Source organism: Bidens hawaiensis, unplaced genomic scaffold (assembly GCF_021521415.1).
Source record: "Bidens hawaiensis isolate Kalapana, Puna unplaced genomic scaffold, B.hawaiensis_p1.1 tig00026501_1, whole genome shotgun sequence".
Classification (NCBI taxonomy): domain Eukaryota; kingdom Viridiplantae; phylum Streptophyta; class Magnoliopsida; order Asterales; family Asteraceae; genus Bidens; species Bidens hawaiensis.
Genome location: NW_027494259.1, coordinates 213,297 through 224,603, shown reverse-complemented (window position 1 = coordinate 224,603; position 11,307 = coordinate 213,297). Strand labels below are relative to the sequence as shown.

Below are 11,307 nucleotides of genomic sequence, written 5' to 3'. Positions count from 1 at the left end.
AAGCCACAGTAATATCCAGATTAACCTGGTGTACACCTCGAGAAGATGAGGATGTACTGCTAACGAGAGTGGAATTCCCGCGTCGTGGCCCTTTGGCGAGGTCTGATTGAGCGAAGCTTTCAAACATCTCGTTACATTCGGTGACATTTTTCCTTGCCATTAAGTTACCTCCAGCAGCAGTGTCAAAACGAACTTGTGTTTCATATGTCATCTCGTTGTAAAATTTCCCATGAGAGCCCATGGTGTAAGACCATTTTATGAACAACGGGCAAGCAAATTCTGAAAACGCTCCTAAGCATGGCAATATTGTTCATCTCGCTCCATGTGAAACGAGTGAATCTGATCACGAAGAATAGCCGCTTTAGCCGGTGGGAAGTATCTCTTGATGAATGCAGAACGTAGTGTTTCCCAAGTGGTGAACGTGCTAGGTGGCTGAGTATCGAGCCAAAGAGCTGCTTTACCTGCAAGTGAAAAAGGAAAAAGATGTAAGAAAATAGCATCTTCAGTAGCACCTTGCAAATTAAAAGTTTTCAAAACGCGGTAAAGTCGGTTAATGTGAGCCGGTGCATCCTCGTCATCGTTCCCATGAAACTGATTAATTTGAACGATGTTGTTCATGACGTATGACTGAATCTGCCACGAGTTGGGGTTGTCGATCTCGGGGACAACGATGCATGACTGGTTTCCGGTTAAGCCGTCGAAAGCTTGAGCAGCAATTGTTCTATTGTCAGCCATTTGAACTTGAATTGTAGGACTTTGAAGTGGGGAACTGGTTGGGGAAGACTTTGGTATAGAACTGGCTTCTGACAGTTGCTTCTCTGCTGACGAGCTAGCCTCGGTCTTCAACGGAGAAAATTTCAGGTTTTCCAGCGGTGGTCCTTGCAAACGAAGACGTGGCATAAACCTGAAAAACGCAACACACTAAGTAAGTATGCTAAAAAATAAAAACTAAAACTTAATTAGACTCCTACAACTCAAACGAAAATAAAACAAATAGCACGTATGTAGCAAATAAGTCCAATTAAAGAAAATAACGCAATCGCTAAGAGTCCCCAGCAACGGCGCCAAAAACTTGATGTGCTAAAGTAGTCAAATAATAAATAACTAAAATTATACTAATCTAGACACTAAGTAATACTCTAGACCCTTAAACTACTAACCGGCAAGTGAACCGATCGACTCTAGTACAACTAAGTAAGTCCGGATATCGAACCCACGAGACTCTTTAAATTACGAAATTGGCAAACAAGACTAAACTACTAGACACGACTATTTATTAATAATATTTGAGGGGGAATTTAATACTAATAATTAAAACTTAATAATTAACTAATGATTAGATTACTTTAATTAAACTAATAATAAACTAATTAATAAAATATAAAACCCTAACCCTAAATATTATAGTAATAATAAAACATAATCATTACTACTTAATTAATTAATTTAATATAAAAACTTAACCTAATTAATTCAACTAAAGAAAACAATTAAGAAAACTTGGATTGATTCAGATGATAAAGATAACTACCCAGGCTAGAATTCCCAAAGTTACGGTTATTAATTAAATGGAAAACTCAAGTTATGGAACTGGGATCATAAAATAGACCATTGATAGGAAACCCGAACAGGACCCTTGAACTTCAAGAAGACGCATATGGATTTCTAACAAGTTTTAAGACTCACCAGATTATTAATTAAACTTCCTTACAGTTATTTAATAGCTTATGTCTAAGTATCTTTTATGACGAAAACCTACCTTACAGCGCAGAATTCAAAGATAGCAAAGCAGACTCAATTAACTTAATAGACTAAGCTGACAATCAAACCTGGACGGACTCCTTACGAAGAACTAAATCTAGCAATCCCAACAAGCAAAGATCTATCAATAGCCTATCACATTACAGCTTTTTAGACTAGCAGCTTACTTTTATCTGTTTAATTGATTTTATTGTTTCTATGATTTTAATCGATATTAATCACAAACTAGTCAAGAACACATAGTAAATGACCTAACAAAACCATATCCTAAGAAACAATCAACAAGGGCAATGTGAAACAATAAATTCAAGTAAACAAAACCAAGCAATCATACGCATCAATTAAACCAAACTTAAGAGTTTACTTAGAACATAACATCCATAACGAAACGATATCCAAACAAAAATTAAACCGAACTAAGGTTCATCACGACCTAGGTAGTTTATGGAATTTAGCCTAGCATCATATAGTCTAAATCAAACAAACAAGTAATACTGAAAACATGGTGAAAATCTAAAGAACGACGAATCAAGGATGATAAAACCCGTAAAACTTCAAACGTGAACGTTTAAGTCTTCATCGGCTTTCTTCTTACCTTCAAAATCACCACGAAACTCGAAAGATAGCTCCAAGAACTCTAAAATTCGAATGGTGGCTTCAGGTTATGTTTAGGTTTAAGTTAAAGGTGTTTAAATACCCAAAACAAGGCCCAACTAGAAGCAAAAACGAATTAAACCTTGCCCAGCAGTCCCTAGGCGCCGCGCGATGGGCTTTGGCCTCCCCGGTCGCGCGGCGCGACGTGCTCTACCAAGGGGACCGGCCCGGTCTGACCGGTTCTCTGTTTTGGCACCTTCCTGGCGCGTTCCGGATCTCCGTTTCGGCTTGTTTTTCGCCCTTTTTAATCACGATCAAATCCCGGAAATACGAAACATAAAAATGTTAGTAGTATACAAATCTCGACTAAAAACGAACAAAAACTATTAAAATATTAAATAAAATATACACGGGAAACATAAACATTTAGCATTATATCAGAGGTCAACCACGGGTTTAAGTTCCTTAAACCACGAGTTCCAACCCGAAAATATATTGATGAGATTGACCCTCGTACAGGTTAGAGGAAACTTGTTCTTAAGATTAAGCCGCTGAAGACTATGAAGCGAGTACTGGTGAAGACCTTTCCGCAAGATCTTCATCTATCGTATAATCGATGGTACTACGACAAAAAGACCTGCGAGGTAGTCCTCGTGTTGGGTGAAGGGCTAAAGACTAATTTTATACGAGTCATAGATCCAATGTGGCTTGTTAATTTATCAGAGACCAACAACGATGTTCTGTTCAAGGACGATATTTTGTGTGAAAAATGTGAAGACCATGATCGAGCTATGCAATTCTAATGTGTCGTTCGTGTATGCCACGCATTTGGGGTTCATAGTTGTGCGGATTGGAAGTCTAAACGATTCAACTAAAGTAAAGACAAAGAGCTCAAGACGAGGGGGTGTTTGTTGGTGCACAGTTTTGTCATCTCGAGGGTTTGTAATAGTGTTTGTAATTTATTATTATTTTAATGTAAAAGGCATTTATGTAATTAAGTCTCATACGTTATATTATGGCTCATTCGTTAAGGATGTTTAACGAATGAGACCATTCGTTGTTAATTATAGTTCATTCGTTAAGAATGTTTAACGAATGAACCTTAATCGTTATAGTTATATGTCCATTCATTAAGGATGTTTAACAAATGGACCCTAGTCGTTATTTATTGTATCAATTCGTCATGGAATGTTGACGAATGGGATATAGGGAATGAGTCATTCGCTATACCGTTTTGGTAACTTATGTAGTGAAGACGAATGAAGGCCATTCGTTACGGGATGTGTAACGAATGACATTTGTCTTCTATACATAGGCTGTTATGCCTAAGTTTAATTTAAGTGTTCTTAAAGTTATTTCTGGTGTGTTGTTACTTTGTCAAATTATCCTCCCAACACTTCTATTAATATTATTAAGTTCTATAAATCATAAACGTATATCACATAACTAGATCACTGGTTCAATTGTCATAATGAAATAAATCGACTGAAGCTCGTCTGTGTTTTCAACAATATTAAAAGGTAACTCCTCAAGGGCTATCGAACAGGTTGTGACCAACCTTAGTCCTTCTTTTATGTTCAAGATATGGCCAGCCTCACTATTTTCTTGGCATTGAAATTACCCCCAAAGGGACTGACATACTGCTCTTTCAACAGCTGTATATTAAGGACCACCTTGAACGGGCGGGCCTATCTAATTTCAAGTCGGTGCCCTCTCCCATCACCATTACAACCAATTTAGCTCTTGGTGGTAGTTCCTTGTTCAACAACCCAATTAAATATCGTCAAATGGTGGGATCTCTTCAACATGTTACTCTGTCACGCATGTATATTACCTCTGCAGTCAACAAGGTCTGCCAGTTCATGCAATCTCTGACTGAAAACTAGTGGTCCGTGGTTAAATGTATCCTACGCTATCTCAATGAAACATCGAATTATGGTCTTCCTATCCAACACAAGTATGGTTCACTCTTACATGCCTACACTGATGCTACCCATCATTCTTTGCGTTCATTTTCAGTTGCTGACTAGGCTGGTTGCCCTGATGATCGTCGATCAACCGGGGGATTTGCAATATATCTTGATTCCAATGTTGTTTCCTGGTATGATCGGAAACTGGGGACTATCTCTCGGTACTCAACCGAATCTGAGTACAAGGCCCTAGTGGATACCGTTGCTGAAGTCACATGGCTTTGAAACAATTTTTGCATGAACTCCAGGTTCCCATATTGTGGTGTGATAATTTAGGGCTACTTATCTATCAGCTAACCCCGTATTTCACGCACGTACAAAGTATGTAGAAGTTTATTTTCACTTTGTGAGAGAAAAAATTTCTCAAAGAAGCTTGCAGTTCATTTCATCTCTACACACGATCAGATTGCTGACGTCCTCACTAAACCATTCCTGTAACACCCCGACCTCGGGCAGATTATACGCCGGGGCGATACGTTGAAGATTTCTTATAAGCTCGTAACACTATTATAGTGACAAATATTTATTTATGTTTATTTATATCATAACACATGTACATCAAACTTGTTATAAAGTAATGACATGAACATTATAATATAAAGTCTTGTTATGTTGAAATATTCAATTGGTATATACTACGTGGTCTTCACTGGAATAAAAATCATCTAAGTGTACCTGTAGCATGCATGAAAATATCTGTCAACTACTAATAGTTGGTGAGTAAACATAAGTTTGTACTATGTATAATTTGATGTAAAATTAAAATTCACATGTTGAGTGCAAATACAAGCATATATGACTATGCAAAACAATTAACTAAAATGTCTATCCATTATTAAGAATGGATAAATGAAAATGGATGTGTATTCAGTGTCGTTAGTACAAAGCCAAACGTATATGAAAAACGTATGGTCATTCAAGCGGGGTCCAAGGGGCAGAGCCTGACTTTTCCGGTGTCTTAAGTAACGTAAGTAAATGTGTACAAATTTTCACCTCAAGTGTAAGTGAACCGAGATGAAATTACATATTCAATGATACTCATGATGCATGCTTGAACTCGACTATTTAAGACAAGTTATGAACAAACACAAGTGTGTCTTTCTACATCTTTGAGATCATGTTTGAACTTAGACTAAAGAAATGGGAACACTTAATATACTATCGGATGCCTTAAAATGCTGTAGCTATGTTTTGTGCCATCGAAGAGGATTGATGAACTTCTGATGCGTGATTGAGAAGATTTGCCTGGACTAGAACACGATTCAACTTAAAATTGGACATAACTTTAATTCGAATGGACATAAATTCGTATGGAGTTACAAGGCTTATAGAAGATTTTCCTGACTTTTGGTCATGGTTTCCATCATCTTGAGTCCCGAGTATGGTGTTGACAGTTTCTCGACCAAATTTAACAATTTTTATTTATGTGAAACACAGGTCAATCAATATTAATACGTTATTTTTGAACTTAATTTATCCGTACGCTTTCAATTTTGAATACTCAAATTTTGGCGAAACTTGAAAGTTTAGAATTTTCCTGTAAACGAACACACAGAGAGATTGTTTTAAGACATTAAATAATTAAGGGGGGGGGGGGGTTGGGTGATGTTCTAAAACTTGTTTATTTGCTATTTGTTTGTTGAAAAGCAAAAGGTGTTTGGTAAAGCTTCAAAATAGAGCTTTTCAAAAGTTGTTTTTCATTTTCAAAAAGCAAAAAAGCAAAATTATAAGCTCATCCAAACACCCCCTAAGAGCAAAGAATACCGTTAGTCTCATGACCACATGAGAGCAAGTGTTTTGGGTTAATGTGATTAGTGAAGTGTCGGTCCACTTGTATTTGTAGGCAATGATTGTCGACGTTAACGATTGTTTATTGTAAATACATCAAATGACATAAGGAATCTCATTGTCATTACTAGTCAAGTTACTTACTATAGCAGGTACAAGATATAACAATTATGCCGCTTGTAGATGTAAGATTGTCAAAAGCCAAAATTTCCATGTTCTATTTTAGATTAGAAGAAATACAAGGTTACATCAGTACCTTTTGGCTACTAAAAGAACAAGTCTGCATTTGAACTGTATCTATTGGAACCGGCTCCGACGGATATTCACAGTTAGTCAAGCCTTCATCCACCAGAGTGCTACATGGTTTCGGTGTCACGTTACTTGAGACACCGGAAACATCTGTACAGTTCCACTGTAACTTTTTTGGTTTCTCACTCAACCCAATTGTAACGTTTGATAAACAAAATCCGGTAAATGGATCACCTTCAATCCCACCCAAATTCCCCGCCATGTACACATCTTCGGCCACCACATTCCTATAATTGATCCGGTCAACTATTGGAAGTGCCTTTGGGTCAAACCCTGGGTCCGGGTGCTGCCCATATGCACCCGTGGACCAAAAAACATACTTCATTGTATGTAGATTCATTTTGTCCATGAAAATGTCTGTAATGTATGCTCCTCTTCCAGGACTCGTTTTAATCCGGATCGCCGATTGAGTATTTATAGCCGTGATATCTTCGGCTCTAATGTTTTTTATGCCACCCGACATTTCACTTCCGAGTGCAATCATTGCACTATCGGGTGAAATACATGTTAATCTCCTTATGATTACTTGCTCGGTAGGCATCCCAAATTTGATCCCGTATTCATCCCAACCGCTTTTCACGGCTACACAGTCATCTCCGGAAACGATGAAAGTATCTTGAATTTTTACATTTTTTACAAGAGTATGCAAAAAAACGAAACTCATATATTCATTATATGTTATTTCATATATACAAACAAACAACCTAACCCCAATAAAGTATAATATCCGAATAACATAACATATAACATATGAAATCAAACAACAAATATAAAGTACTACAAGTCTACAAACAATTGATTTACTAATAGCACAAAATAGTAAGAAAACTCTACACAGTTATATACAAATTAGCAACAAATGAATTTTATTCAAACCTGGATTAATTCCATCTGTATTAGGAGAATCAACAGGTGCGAGAATGGTTAAATCTTGAATAATTATATCACTGAAATAAATAAAGACCACTAATCAGATTCTGAATAAAAGGATATCAAAATCAAAATAGATAGTTTTATGATGAACACGAATTATGGACGAACCTGCTATAAACTGGATGAACGAACCATGAAGGCGAGTTGATTAAAGTGAGATTAGATATCTGAATCTGCATCGGTTCAATCAGATAAGGTCTTGTGTTCTTCAGTTCCTTTTTATGAAACTTGTCCCACCAAATCGAACCCTGGCCGTCAATCGTGCCATTGTCACCTTCCACAACAATAATCATAAAACAATAGTTAATATTTTTACAAAATTGCAGTAAATTTTCTATGGAATGGATTTTGTTTCTGTATGACATGATCATTTCATGTGTGAATTAGTTGTTGTGATGAAGAACTAAAGTAAACAATATACAAAATAGAATACCTGTTATTATAACATCAGTGAGATGTGATCCACCTATCAGACTGCCAAACCTTCCTCCTGGTCCATCTCTACCCGAACCATACGACGGCAATGGTTCAATAAGCTAATCACTTTCCTCCTGCGATAAATACCACATCCGATTATTGAATCTAACAATTTTATGCTAAAGTAATACATCTTTTACAGATTAAGCGGATAATCTTTCATTCTGCCACAATAATAGATCCGATTACTGATCTGCAGTTAAAACAGCAACGTCTCTTTTTTTAGCTAAAATCTTGGCAAAATAACTGTTTGCTACGGATTTGGCCGTATCAAATACCTGAGAGGCGAGAACAACAGCACCGAATTGGATGAACAAAGTGAAATGACTAGTGAGGTTAAAGCTACCAGTGAGCCATTTCCCCGGCGGTACAATAAGCTGCGCTCCGCCGTCGTTTTCAAACTGACTGAGATTCTGAACCGCGGCTTGAAAAACCGCGGTGTTGGACGTTTCTCCATCTCCAACGCCTCCGAAATCCGTCAAAAACGCCGTGTGCTTACGGTAGTTGATAGCGGGGTAAGTTACGTCAGATCCGTCCAATGGAAGCCTCCGGCATTCAACGATGGAGGAGGATATCAATCCGAACATCAACAAAGTTGAAATCAGATTCTGCAAATGACATGGCTTGAGTTATTAGAAAGAACGTAGCAAAAATTGAATAAGAGTTGAGATACATATATACCGTAGAAAATGTGGATCTTTGATCTAGTGCCATGGTGTTGCCTGTGATCAAAAGGTGCGAGATGCAAGGGATTTATAGGAAAAGTTTTACATGCAAAAATGGTGATGATCTCGTGTAATTGTGTAAACAATCAAATTACCATAACTCGATATGTTCACACTTCATATATTGTTTTAGAAGTTAGAATAAATATTAAATACCTTTCTTTTATAACGCCATAAAATATATAACATTAAATAAATTGTTTTTACATAAATGCTTTCCTTATAACGAATAATTAATATCCATTATATTTATATTATAAATTATGTTTAATGATACGGTTCCTTATATAACTTTTAGTGTTTTAAATTTATATAGTTTAATATTAGTCTTTTCAATAGAATTAATAGATACATAGTTTGAGACTCGTGTACACGGGTAAGGCTAAAGTAGTGTTTGGTATGAAATATTGATAGACGGAATAAAATAAATCATTCTAAAGGAATGAAATAAAACATGTTTGGTTGTCATTTATCAATAGAATAAATCATTTTAAGGAATGCAATTCCTTATATATATATAACATTTTTCATTTCTTAGTAAAATATGGTTTTTCTTTCATTCATTCTAGAAATGGAATGAAAAATCATCGATAATAATAATAATATAAATTATTATTATTATTCTTATTTTATCATCATCATTATTATTTTATTATAGTATAAATATTATTAAATTATAATTGCTATTATATTTTTATTACTATATCACATTATCTTATTACCGTTTTATTAATTGACAAAAAAAAATGTGATTGAATAGTTTATAATTTAATAAAAGAATAATAATAAAGTGATGATTCATTTCATTCTTATGTGGTAACCAAACAAGACAATGGAATATTAATGATTCATTTCATTCTTTGTTCATTTCATTCCTTTGTCCATTCCATTCCCTCGTTCATTCCATTACCACATACCAAACAGACCCTAAGGGTAATGGGGGCTCGGTTGAGCCCCAAGTGATCCAATCAAAACCTAACACGTAGGCGATGACATGGCCCTAGATCAACCCCAGGATCAAGCTCCAGAGGGTGGCTTGATTGATTTTTTTTTTTGTTATGCAAACAATTATAAATTAAAAAACTTCATTAAAACATAAATAAAAAGGAAAATAAAAAATACATATAAATACCGTTTTTATTTTTGTGTCATCAATTCCTTCCGAATACGATCTTTTTCTTCCTCCATTAGCGTTTGGTCAGATGGCGGTAAGTGGCTAAAGTCTTTGGCTAGAAAAGCCAAACTCGTGAAATGGTTTATTTTATGTCGAGCTTCACCAATCGACAGAAGACCACTTGACAATTCGTTAATTTCTTTTTTATAGTCGTAATCAACAACCGTTATTTTCCACGATCCCTACTGTAACAACTCGGGTTTTCGAACTTATATTTTTACCCGACTCGGTTCAATGTTCGGGTTATTATTAAAAATTTTGCGTTTATCGAATTTGTTTGATTATTTTACTAATATTTAATTATTTATAATAAATCTTTATTGTTTTTCCACATTTAATCCAAAGTATAAGTTCTAGTCTCTTACATATCCAACCTCAAACTCCAAGGACCAAATTGTAACTTTATGATATAACCCATTTCCAAGCTGGATTATCCGTTTACCCATATCCTTGTTTATGTGGGTTTTCTTGTACCCGAATAAATTAATCACCAATTAGACTAGTAAATCCGTTTGTAACCAAAGTTGTGATCTGGAAATCGTTTACATATATCAAACGCGGCTTAACCAACACACTATACGAGATAATAATATCAATTTGACCCGTTCTTCCATTATTAGGTAAACGCCAACCCTAATTTCTTGATGGACACGATATAGTTGATTATATTTCAATTAAATGAATGGATTCGTTCCTTGTATAGTCGCCGGCAATACCCCCCTTATTTAATTGGATTCATTTGGTCCTTAATTACTCGTTCATCACCTCCACATCACCCGACCCTGCTTTGTTTCGTTCACCCTCGTCCGATCAGTAATAAAGGTAATTAGATATGTGAAATTGATAGCGTTTACATGAGGATCAAAACCCCTAAACTCGTTTTGATTAATTGTAACCAGATGAATCAATTTAAACTTTTAGGATTTATGTATTAAACATGTTTGATTCAGCTTCTGTTTATTTATTTAGGAAAATTGATTCCTAACGCACGTCGCCTATGGCCTGTTGGTTAATACATATGACTATGGGGGCAGGGGTCGCGGGCTCGACTCTACCTGCACCCCGTTTTTTTGGGGTTTTATGTATTTAATATTTTAAGTAATTAATTAATTAGATCAATGATAATAATAACTAAATAATAATTATTATATTAAAAACCGACTTTGTAATACTCGTTTAACTTTCGTTTTCGTTCATGTATTAACACAAAGGTATATTTCTATATATATATATATATATATATATATATATATATATTTCTATATATATATATATAAAGTATATTATAAATTAAATACTAATGTTTTAATATATATAAAAATCAAGTAAACCAATTTTATATGTTTATACAATTACAAATAATAATTATTAAGTATGTTTTCCTAAATAGTTTATATAATACATCCTTATATAAATATAATATTATATAATTTTTTTATTGATTAACTAAATATCGTAATTAAAACTTATACTTGGCGAGTCCGTTTTCTCTTATTTTCTCATGGGCTTTAACGTTCGCGTGTGACTTTTTCCGCATTCTCATTTTCTTAATCATCTTCGTTCGTCTTTGAGGTGA

General features: G+C 35.1%; 1 pseudogene; it reads right to left on the bottom strand.

Annotated features, from left to right (window-relative positions):
• Positions 1 to 829: 829 nt before the first annotated feature.
• LOC143573511 (putative polygalacturonase) lies at positions 830 to 8,717 on the bottom strand (annotated as a pseudogene).
• Positions 8,718 to 11,307: the final 2,590 nt, after the last annotated feature.